The 27,941-nt window shown below is 36.7% G+C and overlaps 1 protein-coding gene and 1 pseudogene across 1 annotated transcript in view; one reads left to right on the top strand and one right to left on the bottom strand.

Moving 5' to 3' along the window:
- The window catches only part of DLG2 (discs large MAGUK scaffold protein 2), a 2,018,366-nt gene that overhangs the window by 1,926,577 nt on the left and 63,848 nt on the right, over positions 1-27,941 (bottom strand). The window lies entirely within an intron of this gene.
- Positions 10,104-13,323, top strand: LOC100964600 (annotated as a pseudogene).

Here is a 27,941-nt window from a genome sequence, read left to right as displayed (position 1 = left end):
GAGGTGAAGTTGGAGCAATTATACTAAGCTAGGTGGAGTGAATAATGGGCAAAAATCTATCCACCCACCAGACCTGCCCTTTTTCAAAGCTCCAAAATACATATTCCTTTTGTTCCCATCTCCCTCAACTCTCTATACATCTTCATGTCAAACTTCTCCCACTAATTAAGCGAATTTCAATAAGAATTTCTCAGTCTGAGCACTTCTTTGCACAGCCAGCACCCTAAAAAAATTCACCACTATCTCTTACCAGATAGCTAACCTGTCTGTTTCAGATTTCATAACCTCATGACTGTCATCATGACTCCTCTAATCTCACCCCACTGTAATTTGTTCTATACATTTAGCCAGACTAATTTTTTAAAACACATAAACTTACTACACTCTCCCTTGCTTAAAACCTATCAATAATTTCCTCATGTATTTAGAATAAAATCTGAACCAATTAACATCATAAAGCACAATCCTTTGTCTGCATGCCTCTCCATTTTTCAGATCCCTGTTCTCCATCATCATTTCAATTCAGTTTGGTCATTTCTTGGAATACTCATTCAAAGCTTTCCAACTATAGTACCTATGTATTTACTGTTCCGTCTGCCTGGAGTATATTTACTCTGTTTATTCATATGGCTCTCGCCTCATTTTATTATAAACAGACCCAAATTGGGCTCATTATAATTTGTGGGTCTTCCATATTCTTATCATTACCCTGTGAAAAGCCATTTTTGCTTGCTTGCCTTTTTTCTGTCTTTATACTATAATAAACACCCATGAAAATAGCACTCAACATAAAGACTGGAACGCTAACTATAACTTCTATCAACCCCGAGTACCTTTCCCATTCCATTCCCTGCTTGCTCCCATACAAGATAATCACTATTCTAAATCTCTTTCATCATTCTTTGCTTTTATTTATGTGTGTGTGCTTGTGTAAGTAACCTATACATGTATTCTTACAAAGAATTTCTAATTTTAAAAACCACATATTGGTGTAGGCCAAAATGGCCAAGCAGAGACATTGGTGGCCAGATCATCCCAAATAGAAGAAAAAGTTTCAGGTAAGCAAGCACACCCAGGTGAAATACTGATGGAAGTTGTCAGGTAATAACCTCACCAGGGATCACATGGGACGAAGGTGCAGGGCAGGATAAGGAGCAAAAGTTTGGCAGGGACCAACCCCTGAGGTATTGAAGGCCGGCAGAAAAGATAGGTGAGAATGTTTACTTTTCCTCGCCTCACACTTGTGGCAGTCTGCCAACTCCCAACATGTCAGAAAGCCCTTCTACCCTCACAAACTCAGGCATTGCTGCCACTGGTGAACAGATAGCTTCTTGAGAACAGAGCACCAGGCTGTGGGCCCACAGAGGGTCACTTTCCCCCACTATAGACTCAAGTCAAAAAGGTGCCTGCCCATCCACTACGTGCTTCTGTCCTGCCAGGGAAGTCACAGCCCCCTCACTGTCCCTGTCACTAGATTCCACAAACATCCCCCAGCACCTGTTTGGACCATGACAACTATTAAGGAGCAGGAAGATGTGAGACAGCAGCAGTATTCTTTGTTGTCCTGACCTGCGGGGCAGGCTGCCTTAGGGACTGGAAGGTGCCACAGAAGCTTTTTAGTTACAGGAAGGTAAAATGCACACTCTCCTAAACCGCAGAGCCCCAGTCTCATGACCGAAAGCTGTCTGCATCCCTCCCGGTAGAGAGTCTTTAGGAAAAGTGAGTCCTTAGGGTAGGTGTGTCCCTACCCCAGAGGAGAAGCAGCAACAAAGCCCAAGAAGGGACATAGAGGCAGGAACCTTCCTTCCTCTAACCACCCAAAGCTGAGGACATAGCTGCCTCTGTTCCCAAGCATAAGCTTTGGGCACAGGTGAGCTGCAGATCATCCAGTTTGAGGCTTCCAGAGAAGGTACACCACAAATAGAACTCTGCTTACTGCAACTGATTTCTACACAAAGATGTGGCTCATTTCCCTCCCTTTATACCTAGGCAGTGTTTTTGCAGCTGCCCTTACCCAAGACTCTCCTCCACGGTCTGCATTGCTGGATCCACCAATAACAACCCTCAGCTCTCATTCAGACCACAGAAGGCATAGGGGACTGATGGTTCTCAAGGGAAATGTGAATCTCCCAGAGCCTGGACATTCAGTCCAGATGCTTTCATTTGAGAGAAGAATATATAGCAAGCCAGAGGGCTGCTTAGGACAACAGCACCTCACAATTAAGGGCCCTCTCCTTCTCCTCCCCTCCACTGCCCACTGCTTCTGAGTTAGCCATAGCAGAAAGGCTGTTTCCACTTGGGACTGGCGAGGGTTCCACAGAGGACAATCAAGCCAGAACATGTAGGAGTGGCCACCTTGCCTCTGATAGAGTGTCTATCATACCATGTGTTTATGGAGGCAACACTGTACTAACAGCTCAGTAAGGTTTCATAACCTTGGTGTATCAGTGTTTCGCAGCTGTGTTCATGTCAACATGTGGCAGTAACTTGCTGACTGGCATTCTTTATTGTTGTTATGTGTTTGTGTGTGCCATATGATGATAGATCTTGATGGTCATTCCAGAAAAAGAATTTCAAAATTGCTTTGAAGGATGGACTAGGTGCTGGCATCAGTGCAGAGTTTCCCAAGGGGACTACTTCAAAGGTGACTGTAGTGATCTTCAGCAGTGAGGTACATAGCACTTTTTCTAGGATGAGTTCTCCAACTTAATTATCAGATCTTCTGGAAATGAAGGAGTCATTTAGGAAATTTGAAAATACAGTGAGACATTTTTTTTTTTTTTTTTGAGACAGACCTCAAGCTGTCCCCGTGGGGAGAGTGCAGTGGCATCAGAGCTCATAGCAACCTCCAACTTCTGGGCTCAAGCGAGTCTCCTGCCTCAGCCTCCCAAGTAGCTGGGACCATAGGCGCCCGCCACAACGCCCGGCTATTTTTTGGTTGCAGCCATCATTGTTGTTTTCGGCAGGCTGGGCTGGATTCGAACTCGCCACCTTAGGTGTATGTGGCTGGCACCTTACCACTTGAGCCACAGGTGCCGAGCCAGTGAAACATTTTAACAACATACTACATAGAGCAGAAGAAAGAATTTCAAAGCTTAAAGAAAAGGCTTTCAAATTAGCCCAGTCAGTTATATATAAAGAAAAGATGATCAAAAGAAAAGAAAAAAGTCTTTGAGAAAAAATGGGATTATGTAAAATGCACAAACATAAGAATCATAGGTATCCCTAAGGGAGAAAAAGAAAAACCAAAAAGCCTGGAAAGCCTATCTGAGGGAATAGTGGAGGAAGACTTCCCTGGGTTTGCTAGAGATTTAGACATCCAGATGCAAGAAGGTCAACAAACTCCTGGAAGATTCAGTGCAAATAGGACATCACCAGGACACACAGCAAAGTGAAGCAGAAAATCCTACAATCTGTAAGATGGAATAATAAAGTAAGTAATAATAAACACACACACACTAATAGCAGACTGCTCAATAGAAACTTTACAAATCAGAAGGGATTGGGATCCCATCATTAGTATATGGAAACAGAATAACAGTTAGTCAAAAATTATATATACTACAAGGCTGAATTTCATAAGTAAAAGAGAAATAAAATTTTTCTGAACCAAACAAACACTAAGGAAATTTGTTACCCCTACAACTAATCTACAAGAAGTGCTCAAAAGTGCTCCCCACACCAAAAGGAATGGTAGATACTCACCAGTGTAAAACATGCAAAAGTAAACATGTATGTAATAAAACAGCAACACGAAGGATAATACAAAGCAGCTAGATATCATTCTATATGATCACAGGAAAAGAATCTCACTTATCAATATTAAAATTGAATTTTAATGCTCTAAATGCCCCACTTAAAACTTATGATTAAAATAGCACAGACATCTGCTGTCTCCAAGACATCCATTTAACTCACAGTCTCATTGACTCATTGTAAAGGGATGGAAAAATAGATGCCATGAAAGCATCCCTAAAAACAAAAGGGAAATAGTAGTAGTTATTCTTATAACAGATAACATAGCTTCAAATCAACAACAGTAAAGAAAAAAAGAGGCATTATACAGGATGCCCATAAAGTTTGTGTGCAATTTAAAATAGTAGACACTATTTTAAAGACACACTGTATAATGATGAAGACATCAATTCAACAAGAAGGTATAATAATTCTAAATACATATGTACCAAAAACAGGAGCTCCCAGCTTCATAAAGCAAATTCTACTATACCTACAAAGTGAAACAAATAGCAAGATCATAATAGCATGGGGTGTCAATACTCCACTGATAGAACAAGATAGATCATCAAGACAGAAAATCAACAAAGAAACACTAGACTTAAATGGGATCCTAAAACAAATGGACTTAACTGGTATTTACAAAACATTCAACCCTGAAACTGCAGAATACATATTCTTCTCACCAGCACATGGGACATGGAGACATATTCCCAGAGAGATCATATGTTATGCCACAAAACAAGCCTCAGCAAATTCAGAAAACTTGAAATTATACCATGTATCTTTGCAGACACAGTAGAATAAAATTAGACATCTACTTACTCCAAGAGGAACTACATTAACACATGAAAAATAAACAACCTATTGCTTAACATCCTTGAATCAATGACAAGATCAAATTTTTTTTAATGAACAACAAAGATGACACAGGCTTTTTTTTTTCTGGGCCGGGGCTGGGTTTAAACCCACCACCTTTGGCATATGGGGCCAGCACCCCACCCTTTTGAGCCACAGGTGCCACCTGATGACACAGGCTTTTAAAAGTTACTGAGATAGAGTATAACCAGTGCTAAGACAGAAGTTCATAGTACTAAAAGCCTACATCAAAAAGACAGAAATATTACAAATTAGCAAGCTAATTATCATACCTCAAAGATCTAGAAAAACAAGAACAAATGAAACTCAAAGCTACTAAAAGAAATTAAATAACAAAGATCAGAGCAGAGCTAAACAAAATTGAAACCAAAACAATATCACAAAGTATTGATTAAATGAAAAGTTGGTTCTTTGAAAAGATAAACAAAATTGAGAGACCAATAACTAGAAGAACCACAAAAAGAAGAGTGAAAATTCAAATAAGCTCAATCAGAAATGAAAAATGAAAATCTAATATTGCACAAATACAAAAGGTAATATGAGACTACTACGAACATCTTTATGCACATAAACTAGACTATCTAGGGGAAATGGATAAATTTTGGACAGATACAACCTCTCAAGTTTGAATCAGGAATAAATAGCAAGATTGAGTAAGTAACATAAAGTCCTCCCACCAAAAAAAGAGCAGAGAAGCAGACAAATTCACAGCCAAATTCTAAAAGACCTACAAGGAAGAACTGATATCTATCCATCTGAAACTGTTCCATAACATCACAAAGGAAGTTATGCTCACTAACTTATTCTATGAAATCAGTATGACCCTGATAACAAAGCCAGGAAAAAAACACAACAGAAAAGAAACTACACACCAATATCTCACAATGAATGTAGATTCAAAAATCTTCAACAAAATACTAGCAAGCTAAATTCAACAGTATATCTAAGAAACAATTCACCATGATCCAGGAGATTTCATCCTGGGATTGCAAGGAGGGCTCAATATATGCATGTCAATAAATGCAATTCCCACATAAACAGAATATTTTAAAAACAGGGAAGAGGGGCTCAGTAAGATCCCACATAACAGATACAGTGTAGGGGTATATGGCACACCTCTTGGGTGGAAGGACTCAAATACAACTGAGACTTTTCATAACAAAATGCAAACAATGTAACCTAATCCTATGTACCCTTACATTAATCTGAAATATTTTTAAAGCCATATATGATCATCTCATCTTAATAGATGCAGGAAAAAAATTCAATAAAATCTAGTACCTTTTCATGATTAAAAAAAAAAAAAGAAAGAAAACCTCAAAAATTATGTAGAGAAGGAACATAACCTCAAAATAATGAAATCCATATACATGTGTGAATGAATACATGTATGATGGATACTTGCAGCCAACATAATACTGAATGGGGAAAAGTTGAAAGCATTTCCCCTAAGAACTAAAACAAGACGAAGATGGCCATATTCACCCTTCTATTCAACATAGTACTGGAAGTCCTAGCCAGTGCAATCAGGCAAAAGAAAGAAATAAAAAATATCCAAATCAGAAAAGAAGGTCAAACCATCCCTGTTTATCATGACATTATCTTATACCTAGAAAACCTTAAAGATTCCTCCAAAAGACTCCTTGAATTGATAAATAAATTCAGTAAAGTCTGAGATTACAAAATTAATGTACAAAATGTTGATGAAAGAAGTCATTGATAACTCACAAAAAAATAGTAAAACATCCTATGTGCATGGAACTGAAAGAATCAATACTGCCTAAAGTGATTAACAGATTCAACACAATTCCCATTAAAATACCAATGTCACTTTTCACTGAATTGGAAAAAACGTCCTAAACTTCATATGGACTCAAAAAAGAGCCAGAATATTCAAAGCAATCTTAAGCAAAAAGAGCAAATCTAGAGGGATCACAATACCAGACTTCAAATTATACTATGTACAAGGCTACAGAAACCAAAAGAGCATGATAATAATATGAAGGCAGACACAAAGAACAATGGAACAGAACGGAGAATCCAGAAGTAAAATCATATCCTTAAAATGAACTGACCTGGGCGGCACCTGTGGCTCAAAGGGGTAGGGTACCAGCCCCATATGCTGGAGGTGGTGGGTTCAAACCCAGCCCTGGCCAAAAACTGCAAAAAAAAAAAAAAATGAACTAACCTTTGACAAAGCATACACTGGGGAAAGGATGCCCTAATCAACAACTGATGCTGAGAAAATTAGAGAGCAACGTGCAGAAGAATGAAACCAGATCCTTATCTCTCATCATACATAATAATTTACTGAGGATAGATTAAAGACTTACATGTAAGGTCTGACACCATAAAAATTCTAGAAAAAATTCTTCTGGACATTGGCCTAGGCAAAGAATTTATGACTAAGATTCAAAACCAAATACAACAAAAACAAAAATAAATAAATGGGACTTAATTAAAAGTTTCTGCACTGCAAAAGAAATAATCAACAGAGTAAATACACAACCTACAGAATGGGAGAAAATATTCCCAAACTATATATCCAACAAAGAACTAACACCTATAATCTACAAAAAAAGTCAAATTGGCAAGAAAAAAAAAAAAAAACAAAGAGCCCATTGAAAAGTAAGCAAAAGACATGCACAGACCTTTTACAAAAGAAGAAATACAAGTACCTAACAAATGTAAAAAAACAATGTTCAATGCCATTAACCATCAGGGAAATGCAAATTAAAACCACAAGATGCATCTTACCCCTGTCAGAAATGCCATTACTAAGAAGTCAAAAAACAACAGATGTTGGGATGGATGTGGTGAAAAGGGAACGCTTATATACTGTTGGTGGGAATGTGAATTAGTACAACCTCTATGAAAAGCAATATGGCAATTCCTCAAAGAACTGAAGGTAGACAAACCACTCGATCCAACAATCCCCCACTGTGGAGTACCTGCCCAAAGAAAAAAAAGTCATTTTATCAAAACAACACAGGCATTTATATGTTTATTGCAACACAATTCACAATTGCAAAGATATGGAATTAACCTAAGTGCCCATCAACTGATGAGTGGATAAATAAAATGTGGGAGATGCACACACACACACTCACACACGCACAACATGAATGATAGTCAGTCATAAAGGAAAATGAAACAATATCTGCCATAGCAACTTAGATGAAACTGGAAATCATTATCCTAAGCAAAATATCTTAGGAATGGAAAACAATTACACCATGTACATATAAGTGGGTGCTAAAAGATGGATATACTGGTTACTGAGAATGATATAAAATGGTCTTTAAAGACTCGGAAGCAGTAGTGTTGGGCAGGGGGGCTGAGAGATAAAAAAACTACTTACTGGGTATAATATACGCTATTTGGGTGACAAGTACACTAAAATCTCTGACTTCCAATACACAATTCTTCCATATAACAAAAAAAATAATAAATCTATTGAAATAATATTTTTTTAAAACCATGTATCATGCTACATGCTTTTTTTTTACTTTTTTCCACTCAGTTTCATTGCTAAGATTCAACCATACTGACATATACATCTATAGTTAACTCATTTATATGTTAAACGATATTCCATTGTGTGACTTAAACATATTGGCCCTTCTTATCAATATGTAATAATTATTCTTTATATATCTTTGAACCTACTCATTTTTTGTTGTGTATAATCAATATCTTTTCAAAAATTAAAACTTGCCTTTCCCTTATCCTGAAGATTTTTTTCTTTTTTTTTTTTTAAAGAGACAGAGTCTTACTTTGTGGCCCTCAGCCATGGTGTCACAGCTCACCACAATCTCCAGCTCTTGGGCTTAGGTGATTCTTTCACCTCAGCCTCCCAAGTAGCTGGGACTACAGGCACCCGCCACAACACCCGTCTATTTTTTGTTGCAGTTTGACTGGGGCCAGGTTTGAACCCACCACCCTCAGTATATGGGGCTGGCTCCCTACTCACTGAGCCAGAGGTGCTGCCCTGAAGATTTTTTTTTTTTTATAAAAAGGTCATAATTTAAGACTTTCATTAAAAGCCAGAAGTGGTGGCTCATGCCTGTAATCCTAGCACTTTGGGAGGCTGAGGTGGGTGGATTGCTTGCTCTCAGGAGTTAGAGACCATCATGAGCAAGAACAAGACCCTGTCCCTACTTAAAATAGAAAATCTAGCTGGGAGTTGTAGCTGGCACCGATAGTCCCAGCTGCTTGGGAGGCTGAGGCAAGAGGATTGCTTGAGCCCACAAGTTTGAGGTTGCTGTGAGCTATGATACCATAGCACTCTACCCAGGATGATAGAGTCAGAATCTGTCTCAAAACAAAAACAAAAACAAAAAACTTTCATTAAAGTAAGCATTCTTTATGTCTTACATATCAGAAGCTTCAAATAATATCTTCTGGTATTCTTTATAAACATTTTAGTGTTTCCCATTAACTAAGATAGACTCTCACTGGATTAAAGATTTAAACTTAAGACATGAAACTATAAAAATACTAGAAGAAACTGTAGGGAAAACACTTGAAGAAATCGGCCTGGGTGAAAATTTTATGAGGAGGACCCCCTGGGCAATTGAAGCAACATCAAAAATACACTACTGGGACCTCATCAAACTAAAAAGCTTCTGCACAGCCAAGAACACAGTAAGTAAAGCAAGCAGACAGCTCTCAGAATGGGAGAAGATATTTGCACGTTATATCTCTGACAAAAGTTTAATAACCAGAATCCACAGAGAACTCAAACATATTAGCAAGAAAAGAACAAGTGATCCCATCTCACGGTGGGCAAGGGACATGAAGAGAAACTTCTCTGAAGAAGACAGGTGCATGGCCTACAGATATATGAAAAAATGCTTATCATCCTTAATCACCAGAGAAATGCTAATCAAAACTACTTTGAGATATCATCTAACTCCAGTAAGACTAGCCCACACCACAAAATCCCAAAACCACAGATGCTGGCAAGGATGTGGAGAAAAGGGAACACTTCTACACTGCTGGTGGGAATGCAAACTAATATGTTTCTTTTGGAAAGACATCTGGAGAACACTTAGGGAACTAAAAATAGACATGCCATTTGATCCTACAACTCCTCTACTAGGTATATATCCAGAAGACCAAAAATCACACTATAACAAAAATATTTATACCAGAATGTTTATTGCAACCCAATTCATAATTGCTAGGTCATGGAAGAAGCCCAAGTGCCCATCGACTCATGAATGGATCAATAAATTGTGGTATATGTACACCATGGAATATTATGCAGCCTTAAAGAAAGATGGAGACTTTACCACCTTCATGTTTACATAGATGGAGCTGGAACATATTCTTCTTAGTAAAGTGTCTCAAGAATGGAAGAAAAAATATCCAATGTACTCAGCCCTACCATGAAACTAATTTATAGCTTTCATATGAAAGCTATAACCCAATTATAGCCCAAAAATATGGGGAAAGGGGAGAGGGAGGGGAGGGGAGGGAGGAGGATGGGTGGACGGAGGGTGACTGGTGGGACCACGCCTATGGTTCATCTTACAAGGTACATGTGAATCTTTCTAAATGTAGAATATAAATGTCTTAACACAATAACTAAGAAAATGACATGAAGGCTATGTTAACCAGTTGGATGAAAATATTTCAGATTGTATATAAAACCAGCACACTGTATTCCATGACTGCATTAATGTACACAGCTATGATTTAATTTAAAAAAATTTTAATGTTTAAATTTGACACTCAAGCCCTGTTGAACCTGGTGTTGATTTTTATGTATGGTAGAAGGTAAATATTCAATTCCTTTTTTCATATAGTAAACCAGTTTTTTCTATCTTCATCTATTGAACAATCCTTTCTTTCCCATCAATTTGCCATAATGCTCCTCTCTAATACGTGTGTAAGTCTGTTCTGGGCTTTCTATTTTATCCCACTTGTCAATTTACCTATCTCTGTTTTTCTTTATTGCCATTAGGTGATTTTTTTTGGCAATTTAATTATTTATTGATTTATAGAAATGTGGGTGAAAATGCCAAATGTCAACATAAATACTTGTTATTTTTTAATTTCAGAATATTAGGGGGATACATGTTTTGTTTACATACTTTGTTTTTATACAGGTTGAGTCAAAGTTACACACATAAGTGGGCCCTTCATCCAGATAGTGTGCACTGTACCCAATAAGTGTCAATTTACTCACTCCCCTTTATCTCCACATCGATACCACATACCTTAATTAGATAGGCTGGCTTCATAATAGGTGATTAAACATGACAGGGCAAATAAGTCTTCCTTTCTTACTTCTTCAACAGTATCTTGGCTATTCTTAGCCCATTAATTTCCCATATTTTTAATCACCTCATCAGTTTTCATGGAAACCCTTTTGGGCTTTTCTTTTGGAAAGCAATGAATCTACACACAAGTTTGGGCAAAAACTGATATTTTTATATTGGCTTCCTATAAAATGTATATATAACTCAAATCATTAAAGGTTTTCTTTAATGATTCATTTTTGGTTTTGTCATTTTCCCTATTCAACTATTGTACATATGTTCTTATATTTACTTCCAGATATTTAATGTTCCCTGGTACTACAGAATATAGGTCCTCACACAAGAGGAATTAGTGAAATAGATGATGAATATGAAGTTACTATCAAGAATGAAACTCCAAAAAAGGTTGAAAACATGATAGCAAAGTTATAAATTACACAAAAAAAGAAAACTTAACATATGTATAATTGGAGCTCAGAAATAAGCATTATCTAGAAATATAATACATATCTTTCTGATTTGATAAAAGACTTGAATCTTGAACTGATATATCACACTAGAACTGAAGGATACTAAAGAATACCAAAAACAAAAAGAACATATTAAGATCAACCAAAAATTTAAGAATATATTACTTATATCACTTCGCAACAGCAACAAGGAAAATCATTAAAAAATGAAAATATTTTTAAAGTGTTATGTTTAAAGTGTTAAGAGAAAATATTTGCCAAGCTGGAATTCTATGACCAGCTAAACTATTATTTCAAAGGGAATGTAAAACAAAGAGATTGTTTAGAAAGCAAAATTTGAGAGAGTTTATGACAAGTATTCCTTCAATTTAAAAAAAAAAAAAAAACATCTAGGTGCGGGAGCCGCAAGGGTGCTGCCCAGGGGAGGTCTCCCCGGCTGGTCTTGGCCTCTGAGTGCTCGTGCCACCTGCTCAGGCTCGCGGTCCTGGCCGCTGTGGGACATGGCATATACTCCAAGGCCACCAAGCTGAAGAAATGAAGGTCCTGGTTTGGCAGATCCAGTATAATTAAAGAAGAGTCAAATGTTTAGCTGCCATCCTTTCCTTAGCTATCAGAGGAAGGAGTCATTCTAAAATCAGACATATGGAAGCACAGGTTCATAGACTCAGCTTCTGAAAGGAATAATGCTGTCAGCGTGTCTGCACACTCCGTGCTCTGTGAACGAATTGCCATAGCCAAGGAACTAATCAAGAGGGCAGAATCACTTTCTAGATCAAGACAAGGTGGCACTGAAGGTGGTGCAAAGCTGTGCAGCAAACTGAATGCAGAATTAAAGGTCTTACAGAAAGTAGAAGCAGGGAAAGTAGCTATTACAGAATCCCATTTACAGAGCACTAATCTAACTAACACACCTGTGAGCCATTGTGGACTCAGCAGAAAACCTGGAAGAAGTTGTTAGTGTTCTTCATGTCTTTGCTTTATACAGATACAGATACCTGGGGAGAGAAGCAGACCCTTGTGAAGGATGTGGTTGCAAATGGTGGTCATACTTGGGTGAAAGCCCTTGGCCAAAAAGCTGAAGCTCTGCATAACATCTGGCTGGGCAGGGGTCAGTATGGTGACAAAAGCATTATTAAGCAGGGCACAGACTTCCTCTAGGCGAGTCACCAGCAGTCAGTGCAGTATAGCAACCCTCACATCATCTGTGCATTTTACAACAGTGTCTCCAGCCCCATGGCAGAGAAGCTAAAAGAAATGGGCATATCTGTGAGAGGAGACGTAGTAGCAGTCAACTCTCTGTTAGATCACCCTGAAGAGCTCCAGCTCAGTGAGAGTGGATCAGATGAAGAGGGCCCTCAACTTTTACAAGTGACCAGAGTAGACCAAGAAAATATACTGGCAAGTGTTGCATTTTCAACAGAGATTAAGGTTGATGTGTGCAGAAGAGTAAATCTGGACATTACTACTTTAATTACATATGTGTCTGCCCTTAGCTATGGAGGCTGCCACTTGATTTTCAAAGAAAAAGTACTCACAGAACAAGCAGAGCAAGAGAGGAAGGAGCGGGTTCTACTCAGCTGGAGGCATTTATGAAGGACAAGGAGTTGCTTGCTTGTGAATCTGCTGTCAAAGATTTTCAGTCCATTCTAGATACCTTAGGAGGATCCGGGGAGAGAGAGAGGGCAGCTATGCTAATTAAGCAAACTAATGTGGTTCCAGACCAGCCTTCTGAGCATGCCTTGAGACTAGTGGCCAGTTCAAAAATTAATAGCCGCTCATTAACGATCTTTGGGACAGCAGACACCCTGAAAGCCATCACAATTTCTGCCAATAGTGGTTTTGTCAGAGCTGCAAACAATCAGGCTGTTAAATTTAGTGTGTTTATCCATCACCCCAGAGCACTTACTGAGGGCAAAGAGGCCCTAGCCACCCCCTTACCAAAAGACCACACAACTGGCAATGAGCACTAATGACCCTTTAAATTTTGTCATGGGAATAAGTTATTTATGCCAAAGGCTGGGGCTTCCTATCTAAACTGGTGAAAAAGAAGGTCTATAGTTAAATCAATACTTAAACCAGAAAAAAAAAAAAAAACATCTATTAGTAGATATACTTCAAAGAAAAGGAACTGAACCCCAAAAGAAGGCCTGATAAGGATAATTGAAGTCTTTGTATAAATCTAAGTAAAAACTAGTTGTATAAAAGAAACAATAGCAATAACAATTTAGAAATATAAAACAATATAGAACTAAATCACTAGATAAGAACAAGTAAAGTAAGGAGAGGATTAATGATCAAAGTGCCCTAATGCTGTATTGTTCAGTAGAAAGGTAGGTATTAATTAATTTAGACTTTGTTTGCTAAATATGTGTTTATTCCTAAAACTTTTTCCCCATAACATGTAATAATAAAATCAAAAGTAAGGGGAGCTAGGTGTGGTGGCTCATGTCTGTAATCCCAGCACTTGGGAGGCTGAGCAGACGGATTGCCTGAGCTCGCAGGTTCAAGATCAGCCTGAACCAGAGCAAGACCTCATCTGTAAAAGTAGCTGGGCGTTGTGGCAGGTACCTGTAGTCCTAGCTACTTGGGAGGCTGAGGCTAGAGAATTGCTTAAGCCCAGGAGTTTGAGGTTGCTGTGAGCTATAACGCCATAGCACTCTACCACAGGGTGACAAAGGGAGACTCTGTCTCAAAAAAAAAGTAAGGGGAATCTGTGCTTTGTGACAGAAAAAAAAAAAAAACTGTGGGAAAAACAGTAAGAATAACAGCAAACAGTTGATCTCCAAAGCAATCAGTGGAATCAAAGAAACAAGTTTTCAATATGCATTTGAAAGAGAATGCACACGAATTTATAAAAGAAATAGAAAGTTAAATGATGTTGCAAACATAGTAAAGATAAAATATATATTCTTCCCCGGACAAGAGGAAGGAAAAGCAAATCACAAAATACAAGAAAAATAAAAACTTTACAAATAAATCAGAGCATTTTAACAAAATAATAACAAAGCCAAAAATAAGGCATGATTTTAAGCAGATGGGAAGTGAAAGAATGAGAAATCTATTCTGCGTTGATGCCATGAACATTCGTCTTTGAACAGCAGAGACTGTAAAATTAGAAATAAAAAGAAATATAACCATAGCCCACAAAGAGGGATTACAGTGTCATAGTAATGTTAAAAGATGTCCAAATTTTAGATTTAACCTATAAACAAAATATAGATTTAATTCTTTCTTATAGAATGAAATATAAACATTATCAACCTTGAAAATGTTAAAAGACATTTTATGACAGAAGATAGAAAATAGATGAGAATGGTGGAGAGAATAAAGAAAACTAAGAAACATTGGCTCGGAACCCAGGCTCAGTGGTTAGAGCACAGTCACCTACACCGAGGCTGGTGGGCTCAAACCAGGCCCTGGCCTGCTAAACAACAATGACAACTGCAGAAAAAAATAGCCGGGTATTGTGGCAGGTGCCTGTAGTCCCAGCTACTTGGGAAGCTGAGGCAAAAGAACCCTTACATCCAAGAGTTTATAGGCTGTCACACCATAGCACTCTACCCCAACTTCGACATAGTGAGACTTTGTCTCCAAAAAAGAAAAAAAAATCCATTCGTGGGTCAATGAGCATTTGGGCTGCTTCCATGACTTGGCAATTATGAATTGGGCTGCAATAAACATTCTGGAGCAAATGTCTTTGTTGTAAAACAATTTTGGATCATCTGGGTATATACCTACTAGAGGAATTACAGGATCAAATGGTAGGTCCACTTTTAGTTCCTTGAGTAGTCTCCAAACTTCTTTCCAAAAAGGCCATTTTAGTTTGCATTCCCACCAGCAGTGTAGAAGTGTTCCCTTCTCTCCACATCCACGCCAGCATCTGTAGTTTTGAGATTTTGTAATGTGGGCTTATTTTACTGGAGTTAGATGATATCTCAAAGTGGTTTTGATTTGCATTTCTCTGATGATTAAGGGTGATGAGCATTTTTTCATGTTTGTAGGCCATGAGCCTGTTTTCAGAGAAGTTTCTGTTCAAGTCTCTTGCCCACAAAGAAACAGGATTATTTGTTCTTTTCTTATTAATTAGTTTGCGTTCTCTGTGGATTCTAGTTATCAAACCTTTGTCAGAAGCATAACCTGCAAATATCTTTTCCCATGTGAAGGCTATCTGTTTGCTTTACTTACTGTGCTCTTGGCTATGGAGAAGCTTTTTAGATTGATCAGATCCCAGTAATATATTTTTGGTGTTGTTTCAATTGCCAAGAGATTCCTCCTCATAAAAAATTCTCCCAGGCCAATTTCTTCAAGGGTTTACCCTGCACTCTCTTCTAGTAGTTTTATAGTTTCATGTCTTAAGTTTAAATCTTTTATCCAGTGAGAATCAATCTTTGTTAATGGTGAAAATGAGGGTTCAGTTTCATTCTTCTATAGGCCGCCAGCTAGCTCACCTAGCACTATTTGTTAAATAGGGAATCTTTCCCCTAATGAATGTTTTTGAAAGGCTTATCAAAGATCAAATGACTATAAGTAACTGGTTTCATCTCTTCATTCTCTATTCTGTTCCATAAATCTACCTCTCTATTTTTGTGCCAGTACCAGGCTGTTTTTATCACTATAGATTTATAGTATATCCTGAAGTCTGGTAATGTGATATCCCCTGATTTGTTTTTATTTCTAAATAATGTATTGGCTATTAGAGGTTTTTTCTGGTTCCATATAAAACAAAGCACTATTTTTTTCAAGCTCTTTAAACTATTACAATGGTGCTTTAATAGGGATTGCATTAAATCTGTAGATTGCTTTGTGAAGCAGCCCAAATGCCCATCAACCCATGAATGCATTAACAAATTGTGGTACGTGTATACCATGGAATACTATGCAGCCATAAAAAAGATGAAAACTTCACATCTTTTTGTTTACCTGGATGGAGCTGGAACATATTCTTCTTAGTAAAGTATCTCTAGAATGGGGGGAAAAGTGTCCAATGTACTCAAAACTACTATATAATTACCTACACATTCATAGGAATGGTAAAACATAACTATAGTCCAGAAAGAAGGAGAGAAGAGGAAGGAGGGAAGGGGAGGCCAGGAGGAGGGAAAGTATTTGGGAGGACCTCACCTAATGTGCATAATGCAATGACACATTTCAAAACTATTAAGAATAGAGTATAAATGTCTTACCATAACAAATAAGTTAAGCAAGGAGACAGTTATGTCAATGAGTTAGATGTAAGCATTCTATATTGTATATCAAATTGGCACATTGTACCCCATAAATGCATACACAGTTATGATTTAATAAGAAAAATATAAATAAATATACACAGTTATGATTTAATAAGAAAAAAATAAAATATATAATTAAAATAAATAAAAATAAAACATATTTTTGCTAAAAAAAAAGTAAGAAACATTAATAACTTCATCTGGCAAGATAGGAAGTTAAGAGAGATGATTACATGTTAAAAAATATAATTATTTTTAATTTAAGAAACAGGTTTGTGTACATTACTGAAAGTTGCAAACATAATCAAGAATTTTTAAGTCACATAACCATAAAAAATTGGAGAGAGAAAAAAGGTACAAAGAGCTAAATGCTAATCTGTTGCAAAGTAAATTAAATGCCTAAAACTGAGAAACTAAGAAGTGATGATATGTATATATTATAAGGAGATACAAAGGCAACCCCAGAAATGTTAAAAATAGAAGAGGTTAAATTATACAGTGATGCCCCTCCCTCAAAAAAGGCTAAAAATAGTTGCCTCTTACATATGAACCTGTAGTAAAGAGGGGTGGTATAAAATAAAATCAAAGTTCGGCAGGGTCCAGATTATACGGATTCCAATAGGTGGGTTAAGTATCTTGGTCTTTTTCCAAAGGGCAACTAAAAGATGTTGAATGTAATTTTTGTTTCATTTTGATTTTTAAAGTATGTATATCTGAATCTACATGTGCTGAGAAAAGGAATAAGAATCAGACTTACATTAAAAACAATACCTCTGCCTACAGCATGGAGAATGGATTGAAAAAGTACATTCTAGAAGTTATTTCTGGAATTCAATCAAAAGATGGTGATGTCTATAAAAAATAGCCAGTATGCTATCTTATAGTTTTTTCTGAGTTATAGAGTATTACCAATATAGAGATTACCAATTCAACTCAACTGAAACAAAAAGCATTGGGGTATTTCATTAAAACATATTTCCGTTTCTTACTTAAATTTCAGAGAAATAAAAATAGCAAATATCTGTTATCCATAATTAAAATAAAAAATAAAACAGACATTAAACCATGGATATCAATTTTATGTCCATCTAAGTCTACTTTACTGTTGCTCAGTGATAACATTCTAAATGAACCATCATGGTTTGGACCTAACTAATATACTTTTAAACCATGTTTTTAAGAACAATAATGACAATGACCACTAATTAAAGGCATATTTTCCTTAATTCACGTACTTTCCATTCTCTACAGTCAGTCACACAATAGCCAAAAACTTCATGTAACTATCAGTAAACATATAAAACATATATTTTACTGACATAAAAGACCAGTTGCCATATTAATATTAATGTGAATAAGCTAAAAATTCTGGGGGATTATACTCTAATGCTGAATTTTTTCCAACTGAGCTCTATTTTAAAATCAAAAGATATAGAAAAAAATATATATATATAAATGAACCTATCGCATTCAGGGGACACAAAGGGAGATTACAGTACATTTGGTTAGAGGTAAAAAATCAGGTAAAAAAAGGAATAAATCAATATTCTTCCCCATTTTCTTCACCAAGAAGAATAACATAATTTAGACTTTCTCCTTTTATTAAGCCCTCCATATAATTTTTTTATTTTTTTAATGTTCTCTGAAAGGCCAAATTATATTAAGATTTAGTAGAGAGAGTCAATGTGCTTGATTAGGAAAAGTAAATGGAAAATAGAATTTAATCAGTGAAATTATTGGAATTTCACCTTTTAAATTACAGAAATGTTTAGTGCAAGCTCAAAATACATTACATAACTCTATTTTGCAATCAAGCAGAGTTGATTTTATTTCTTTCTTGTCATATTCTGTTAAATTAGCACTATATCTATACTATGATAATGATTTATTATTTTGCTTTAACTTATCAAAAACTAGATCTCTCAAAACTATATTTATTTTTTTAATTTCAGATTAATATGAGGGTACAAATATTTAGGTTTCAAGGTTGCTTTTTAGCTTAACTAGGTAAGGTCCCTGTTGTAGTTTTGTCCCTCACCCAGAAGGTGAGCCATGTATCCCTACATTGTGCCCATTAGATGAGAGCACACCAATCCCAGCCCCAACTCTCCTCTCCTCACATGCACTCCCCTCTCCCCATCCCTGATCCGCTCAACCCCTCCCTCCTCCCTCTTCTCCCCAACTTGAATTAAACTGAGTTTTTCCCTTGTGTGGGTGTGTATTAGTTCATTCCTAGCTTCACATTAGTATTGAAAATATTGGATACTTGCTTTTCCATTCTTGTTTGATACTTTACTAAAGAGAATGTTCTTCAATTCAATCCAGGTTAATACAAAAGATGTAAAGTCACCATCTTTTTTATGCCTGAGTAGTATTCCATGGTATGTATGTATGTATGTATGTATACATGAGTCATTTGTTGGCCATTTGTCTGCCTTCCTCAGAGAAGGTTCTGTTCATGTCTCTTGCCCAGTGACAGATGGGCTAGATTTGCTCCTTTTTGTTGATTAATTTGAGTTCTCAGCAGACTCTATTATCAAACTTTGTGAGATTTGTAACATCCAAATATCTTGTCCCATTCTGAAGGTTGTCTATTTGCTTTAATTGTTGTGTTCTTTGCTGTGCAGAAGCTTTTCAGCTTAATTAAGCCTCATTTATTTTTGTTGTTGCTGTGATTGCCAATAGAGTCTTCATAAAATCTTTCCCCAGTCACATATCATTAAGTGTTTTTCCCATGCTTTCTTCTATGATTTTTACCATTCTATATTTTAGATTTAAATCTTTTATCCATTTTGAGTCAATTTTTGTAAGTGGTGAAAGGTGTGGGTCTAGTTTCAGTCTTTTACATATGGTTATCCAGTTCTCCAAGCACCATGTATTAAATAGGGGTTTGTTCCCCCAGTGTATGCTTTTTTGTGCTTTATCAAAGATCAGATGGCAATAAGAGGCTGGTTTCATCTCTAGGTTTTCCAAACCTATATTCTTATAACCATTGGTGAAAAGGAGATCCATAAAACCTCACAAAATTCTACTGTATGAATGAGAGCACAACAAACAGGACAATTATGTTATCATAAAAACAAAACCAACAACTTCACAGAGCAGAAGCAGCAAACTCTAATGTTCCACATTCCTTCATTTCTTTTGAGATACTCTTTTGTTTTACACTATAATCACTGATAAGAGAGCTTTCCAGTACGGTATGCTAAGTCTAATCAGTTCTAGAATACCATGTTGTTTGCTATCTTGTTCAGAAGTCAACACATGAAGAATTCATCTGAAAATCATTAATAGCAATAATAATAAATCTAACATTTTCAGTATTTGCTGTATGTTCATGGTACTAAAATTTAAGTATTAATTATTATTCTCAATTTTCAGATGAGAAAACCAAGCCTCTGAGATTAAGAAATATACAGACCTAGAAGTGATGAGTAGGAGATTGCTAAAATTTACACAATTAACAAATGGTAGAATGGGAATTCATTTCCACTTGTGGCACCCTTATGGGTAGTGCGTCATGAATAAATAATTCCTCAAATCACAGTAGTTCCATGGGGCATTGGATGTAGAAGGGTCCTGTGCTTAGTTTAATTCTCTGTCCTAACTGTCTTGAAATTCTTAATATATGACAAATAAGAGACCCCACATTTTCATTTTGCACTGAGACCCATGAATTATGCAGCTAGCCCTGGTTCTGGCCATATAACTAACAGAAATGAGTGCATGTGTGCACTAAGGGGTATGTGCAAGTATGTACGCAGCCACAAAATTAGAAATAATTTGTATGTTTTCAACAATAGGCTGAATCAATTATGAAATATTCATAATATGCAATACTGTACAAAGATGAAATTAAATGAAGTACAGCTATGTGCAACTATAATAATTAAATCTAACAACATAATGTCAAGAAAAAGAAACAATCCACACAAGAATATCTTCTATAAGCTTCTATTTATACAATGTACAAAAACAATCAAAACTAATCTATATTCTCAAAAGTCAGAATGATGTTTACCTTTGGAGATAAGAGAAATAGTAATCATTGGAAAGAAGCAAAGGAAGATTTCTGGAGTCTGGTAATTTTCTACTAAACTTGATCAATGTTTAGTGTGACCAGACGTCCTGATTTTGGCGGGACAGTCCCGCTTTTCAACAATTTGTCCCGCGTCCCCCAGTGTTTTAAAAAAGTCCCGATTTTTGGAAAGAATGCACAAACGGGCTGGAGGACAAGAAGGGAATATACAGTTTTCAGCTGCCATACGGCTATTTCACCATCATATGAGTTTTATATTATTTTTGTTAATTTTATAATGTTAAACTGTAATAAATAATTGCTGAGAAGTGATTATCCAGAACTGCTTATCAAAGTTTGTCTTGTCAGGCCCTGCCCTGCACGCCCGCTCGGCCTCCCGCACCATGTTGTCCCGCCTTACAGATGTTAATCTGGTCACCCTATCAATGTTGTAACTCTGGCAATGTAATAATCAAACTGATCAGTTAAATTTGATCACTACCTCACACCTTACATGAAGTTAACTTTGGCTCATGAAAGAGGAAAAAAATAAAGAAGGAGGAAAAGGAGATAAAAGAAAAAACCCAAATTTATTTTGTGCATGGTATGAGGTAGGAATCAAGCTTAATTTTTTTCATATGACAATCAATTAACATAGTATTATTGGTTAAGAAGAATACCTTTTCCCATTGGTATACAGTGTCAAAAAATGCCATAAGTTAGGTCTTCATAGATGTATGGTCATGTTGCTGGACTCTCTTTTCAATTCCATTAGTCCATTTATCTATCCCCTATCAACACTGGTCTTTATTGCCATTAGTAGTTTTTTTAGTACATCTTCCAATCCAGAAGAATAAATCCTACAACTTTGTTCTATTTTCAAGATTGCCTTGGTATTCTTGGCCCTTTGTATTTTCGTATGTATTTTAAAGTCAGCTTGCCAGTGTCATACAAATATATACGCATACACAATTGTTGAGAGGTGGTTTGTAAGTTGTATGTGCCTCTTTCCTGCTTTAACAAAAGTGGAAGTATACAGATAGGACTTTATGTAGATTCCTGAGTGAGATCAATGCAAAGAGCACCATCACCACCCCTTGCCCCCTGACAAAATGAATACGTAGCATGAGCAAAAACTAAATCTATGGCATTTTAAACAACTGAGATTTCAGAAATTATTTATTGCTGCAACATTACTTGGTATAATCTCACTAGCATACAAGCCTATCTAATAACCATTGCCATTATCAATCTGTTTAAATCCATCCCAAAAAATCTACATTTTTTTTTTACCAAAGAAGAAAGGAATTTTTATTTTTATTTTTTCTTTTGTTTCTTTTTTTTTTTGCAGTATCCATATATTTATTGTGTTTATAACAGACTTTATTTTTAATTTCTATTTTTCTTACTTATACATGTATATATTAGGTTTCCACTTTTTCCTTCACAGAATTAAAAAGGCTAAATTTAAGGACAGTAACAATATTGAACACAAGGACAGAGAACAAAAACCTCATAAAGAACAAATGAAGATAAATACATTCAGAAAAGAAATCAGACGATTGCTGCAATGAAATATTAAGCAATAATAATAGTAACAATGCAAAGAAAGTAACATTCACATTGTCAGATAGAAGTATGTCTATAGTTAACTTCTTCTTATTTTGTTTTTTCCAAAGTCTCAAAAAAATAGACAACTAATATTTATAAATAAAAGTAAAAGATAATTTCAAAAAAAAGATCATGCCAAATCTTATAGACAATAGAAAAAGAAATACTTCAGGGGGTAGCACCTGTGGCTCAAAAGGGTAGGGCCCCAGCCTCATATGCCAGAGGTGGCGTGTTCAAGCCTAGCCCCAGCCAAAAACTGCAAGAAATACTTTAAAATCATTCTACTTAATCTGGATACACCTGATATTAAAATTAGAGAAAATATATTATTCTAAAGGGGAAATTACAAACATATTTCACTTTTAAATGAGGATACAATATGATAAACAACATATTAACATGTTGAATTAAAAATTAATGTTTAAGTAATGTACTTTGGTCCAAATTAAATACAATTTATATAAGAATTAGTCACTAATTTCTTTCTTTTTTTTTTCTTTACCCACACCCCCTCCTTCCTTCTTTATCTGGTCTCCCCTTCCTCCATACCCCACCGTGTCATTAATTGTCTTCATATCAAAGTTGAATACATAGGATTCTTACTTCTCCATTCCTGTGATGCTTCACTAAGAATAATGTATTCCACCTCCATGCAGGTTAGTACAAATACTATAAAATCTCCATTATTTTTGATGGCTGAATAATATTCCATGGTATACATATACCACAGCTTGCCAATCCATTCCTGGGTTGAAGGACATTTAGGCTGTTTCCACATTTTAGCAATTGTAAATTGGGCTGCAATAAACAGCTTAGTACAAGTGTCTTTATAATAAAAGATTTTTTTTCCTTCTGGATGTCCAGTACTGGGATTACAGGATCGAATGGGAGGTCTAGGTTGAGTTCTTTAAGGTTCTCCATACTTCCTTCCAAAAAGGTTGTTTTAGTTTGCAGGCCCACCAGCAGTGCAAAAGCGTTCCTTTCTCTCCACATCCATGCCAGCATCTGCAGGTGCCCCCTTTTAAAGTCATCATGCTTTAAAAGTTCCTCATTACAGTATTTTTGACTTTGGTTAACAAGTCTATTCACACTCTTCATACACTTTACAGTTTTAATGACTATGATCAGACCTTTTATTTTTCTCTCCATTTCTTTGTTAACGTTTCTTAATCTCAAGTATACCTTTGCACAGAAAAGCCTCCATACCTTTGATTATTTTCCACTTAACCTTTCTCAAACATTTTAAGTCTAGCATCTCCAGGGTCACACATACAGTTGTATGTTTTATATAAAATACAAAGGCTCCCAAACATGGGGGTCAGTTGTCAAGTCAAGTCAAGTCATGTATCCTCACGTGAGGCTATGGCAAGAGCCTTGTGAACCATGTTATTTACTCAAAGCTACCACACTCTCTTACAGCCAAATATATTCAGGAATAGATGTGCCCACACAGAATGTTTTTCTAATGCATCCACCAAGACTAGAAGAGTTTCTGAGTTCATCTATCTTTAAAAGAATGCTATACCCCCAAATCTGCTTGAATTTTGCTTTGTTTCAACTACCATACTTCTACTGATACTTCCTTTGGGGACCTCAATAGTTCATTGCTAAGACCCATTTCCTGAGTCTATTCACCTGAGGCCATGCATTAGAAATAAAGTTAGAATGTTTTGTCCCTCTGCTTTATATAGGTATCTCACACTACCATTTTCAAATACATGCAAACTTAGTTGTATTACAATATTCTGAACTCAAAGCAAAGGGTTGGGGGACAACTCATGATTCTTTATCTTCAGAGACTTCCTGCCCTCCCCTATTCCCATCATAAATATAATAAATTTTAAAAATTGGACTTGCATTTTTTAAAAAACAAGTTATTCAATGTAAGATAACTAAATATAAAGTGTTCTTATTCCCTTTTCTTACCACTCATTAAGAATATTTATAACTAATGCAACTATTTTAAAATTCCAAGAGTCATTATAGTTATAAAACTATAAAACTCATACCAAATTTTAAAACAAGAATTATAAAGTGTCATTATTAACAGTGTTATTATTCCATTATCTTAGATTCCAAAATAAGCAGCATACTTAAAACTTGCTACTGGAAGGGTTCTTTCAAGTGACCCAGTACAGATCATCACCTGGTTATTAGTCCAAGGGCACAAGAGTAAGCTAAATAGGGTGATTTAAGAACAAGAATTATCACCTATTTTTTTACTTTGAGACACAGTCTCACTCTGACACCCTGGGTAGAGTGCTATGGCATCATAGCTCATAGCAACCTAAAACTCTTGGGCTCAAGTGATCCTCTTCCCTCAGCATCCTGAGTAGCTGGGACTACGGCTGCTCACTGCAACACCCCACTATTTTTTAGTAGAGATGGGTCTCACTCTTGTTCTAGCTGGTCCTAACCTTCTAAGTTCCAGTGATCCACCCACCTCAGCTTCCCAGAGTGCTAGGATCATAGGCATGAGCCACGACATGCAGCCAGAATTACCACCTCTTATTTCTACAACCTTAGTACCCTAAGCCAGTACTTAACTGAATTCAGCAAACTCTTTTTTCAATATCTGCTTCATGCTAGCATTTCAGGGCATTAAAAAATGAGCCATACCTAAAAAATTAGAGATTCTCACTCAAGAATTCATAAACCAATAGAGTAAACAAAAATAGACTATAATTGTTGCTATAGAAGGGGAGTTTTAAAAGAGCAATGAAAAACTTGAGAAAGAAAGAAGGAGGCCTGATCTGAAGCTGCCTTTAATAGAAAGAGCAGTAGAAGTGGACAGCTGTGAAGGAATGGTATAATAAAGTAAGCCTGTAACTAAATCCGTTATACAGTGGTAAAGGGGTAAGAAGAGACACACTGGAGGAAAAAATTAGAAAGGAATCATAGAGAGGGGGCACAGAGCAAGACGGCCTAATAGAAATCTCCAGAATGGTCCCTCCCCAATGAACACCTAATTCAACAACTATCCACATAAACAAACACCTTACCAAGAACCAAAAATCAGGTGAGCAATTATACTACCTAAAAAGAGGCAACAAAGGGGGCAGAAAAAATAGTGGCACACTGCCTACATATCCCTCCCCAAACATCCCCCACCCATAATGGTGTCCAGGACATGAAGAAAGAATCTATGAGGGGCAGCGCCTGTGGCTCAAAGGAGTAGGGTGCCAGCCCCATATACCAGAGGTGGCGGGTTCAAACCCAGCCCCAGCCCCAGCCAAAAACTACAAAAAAGGAGGAGGAGGAGGAGGAGGGGAAGAAGAAGAAGGAGGAGAAGAAGGAAGAAGAAGGAAGAAGAAGAAGAAATCTATGAGGCTAGGGGAAAGGGAGTGAAGTAATGTGGAACTTTGCATTGAAACTCAGGGCCACTCTGACAGGGGGAAGATAGCATAGGGCAGAATTCTGCTGGTACCTGTGGAGGGAGCATTTCAACCAGCCCAGCCAGAGGGAAATCCTCTGCACCCAAACCCAACTTCCTGCTAGCCCGACCATCAGCAAAAAAAAGAGCAGCTTGAGCCTGAACTAAATTTGAAAGGCAATCAAGCCACAAGGGCTGCAGTCCTTGGGCAATTCCTGTGTCTGTGCTGGCTGAGAGCCAGTGGACTTGGGGTGCACATGACCCAGCAAGTATAACCAAGCCGGGGCCTATGTCACCCCTCCCCCACTACTGACAGCACAGTTCAGGAAGAGTCTTCTTCCACTTGAGGAAAGGGAAGGGGATATCTCAGAGGACTTTGTTTTACAACTGGAGTACCAGCTCAGTCACAACAAAAGCAGGGAAAGGAAACCCCAATTACCTTTATTGGGGAAGATGATATCCCATTGTGGTTTTGATTTGCATTTCTCTGATAACTAATGATGTTGAGTATTTTGTCATATACCTTTTAGCCATTTGTATGCCTTCTTTTGAGAAATGCCTATTCACATTCTTTTGGCCACTTTTTTGTTTGTTTCAGGTTAATGTGAGGCTATAAATAACCAGGTCACAATATTTGAATTTGTTAGGTAGAGTCCCTCCTATTGTGTTCCACACTCAAATGCCATACACCCCTACCTTGTGCTCATTAAGTGGAAGCACCCAAAACACACCCTCCTCTCTTCTCCTCTTCCTTGTTCCTTCTCCCCCGAACTTGAATTGAAATGAGTTTTTCTTCTCTATGGGCATGAATTAGATCATCTACTGGCTTCATGTTAGAATTGAGTTCAATGGATATTTGCTTTTCCATTCTTATGATACTTTACTAAGAAAACTATTTTTCAACCCCATCCAGGTTAATACAAAAGATGTAAAGTAACCATCTTTTTAGGGCAGAATAGTATTCCATGGTATACATATACCACAGCTTCTTAATCCATTCCTGAGTTGCTGAGCACTTAGGTTGTTTTCACATCTTGACAGTTGTAAATTGAGCTGTGATGACCATTCTAGTACAAATGACATTATGGTAAAATGATTTTTTTTTCTTGTGGGTAGTAGTGGGATTGCAGCATCAAATGCAAGATCTAATTTGAGTTCTTTGAGGACTCTTCATACTTCTTTCCAAAGAGGCTGTATTAGTTTGTAGTTCTACCAACAGTGTAAGAGTATCCCCCTCTCTCCACATCCACACCAGCATCTGCAGCTTTGGGACTTTATGATGTGAGCTAATCTTACCGGGGTTAGGTGATATCTCAGGGTGATTTTGATTTGCATTTATCTGATGATTAGGGACAATGAGCATTTTTTTCACGTTTGTTAGCCATTCGTCTGTCTTCCTCAGAGAAGGTTCTATTCATATCCCTTGCCCAGTAATACATGGAATTGTTTGCTCTTTTTCTGTTGATTAATTTGACTTCTCTATAGATCCTAGTTATCAAACTTTGTCAGATTTGTAATATGCAAGTATCTTGTCCCATTCTGAAAGTTGTCTGTTTGCTCGGATTGTTGTGTCCTTAGCTGTGCAGAAGCTTTAAGTTTAATTAACTCTCATTTGTTTATTTTTGTTGTTGCAATTGCCACTGAAGTCTTCATAAAATCTTTCCCCAGACTGACATCCTCAAGAGTTTTTCCCACACTTTCTTCAAGGATTTTTATCATTTCATGCCTTTGCCTATTTTTAATTGAATTATTTGAGTTTTTCATATTGAATTGTTGGTGCTCCTTATACATTCTAGTTATTAACCCCTTGTCAAATGAGTAGTTTGAGAATATTTTCTCCCATTCTGTGGATTGTCTCTTTTTCCAGGCTAGTTTCCATGATCTTTGTTTCATATGAGGTTAAGGCAGGCTTTAGGCTTAGAGATTCTACCGCCATCCTCTATACTTCCATGTAAAAATACTGATTCAGATATTACCTATTCATTTGGCTTTACTTCCTCCACCTTTAAACAGAAACCAATTATAGGCTAAGTTACATGAGTATCACAGAGAATACCAGTTATTAATATTAGTGCGAGATGGTCTATGGATGGATCAGATCATAATTCCAATGTAGTAATATTTTTTATTTTAGCTTTGTTTTATTTCAATAGATTTAGTGGGTACTACTGGATTTTTGATATATGAATGAATTGTACAGTGGAGAAGTTAGGGCTTTTACTGTACTCTTCACCCAAATAGTTAATATTATCTCTGAGGGTAGTTTTTATCCCTAAAACACCTCCCACCTCCTAACCCCCTATTCCAGGTCTCCAAAGTCCCCTATACTATCGTTTAGCTCCCACTTACAAGTCAATA

Source organism: Otolemur garnettii, unplaced genomic scaffold, assembly GCF_000181295.1.
Source record: "Otolemur garnettii isolate 467f Iridium unplaced genomic scaffold, OtoGar3 scaffold00001, whole genome shotgun sequence".
In the NCBI taxonomy this organism is placed as follows: Eukaryota; Metazoa; Chordata; class Mammalia; order Primates; family Galagidae; genus Otolemur; species Otolemur garnettii.
This window is presented reverse-complemented; position numbering and strand designations above follow the sequence as displayed.